A 499-nucleotide genomic window follows, 5' to 3' on the forward strand; every position below is an offset into this window, starting at 1 on the left:
ACTGACCCTGAGTATAACTAAACAGAGATTAAACTCACACACACACACGCACACACAATTCTATGGACTGCTGTATATAATGGTGTCAGCCACAGGTTACTACCATTCAAATCACAACCCTTCAACTCCATTCTGTTAAATCCAGCCTTTTGATTGGACATACGAGGCTCTCACACTTAAACTGTTGGCGTGGCGACACGAGGTATCCATGATGTCAAAGTGTCATATGTCTTAGCTCTCTGCACACCCATCCCTCTCTCCTCTCTCCTCTCTGCTTCGGCTAATGCTGTGGGTCTGGTGTGATTGGCCACTCGACCCCGCCACAGAGAGGTATAGCCAATCAGAGCGCTGAAGTCAGATCAGCACACTGTTAAAGGGACAGTGCATCACTCTGTTAAAGGGACAGCTTTCATTGCAAGCATGTTTTGACTGACCAACTTTTCTGCCACTGTTACACAGCACTATAAACTTTATACAGGTCTGGAGTTTTTCAAAAAAG

Source organism: Clupea harengus, chromosome 12 (assembly GCF_900700415.2).
Source record: "Clupea harengus chromosome 12, Ch_v2.0.2, whole genome shotgun sequence".
In the NCBI taxonomy this organism is placed as follows: domain Eukaryota; kingdom Metazoa; phylum Chordata; class Actinopteri; order Clupeiformes; family Clupeidae; genus Clupea; species Clupea harengus.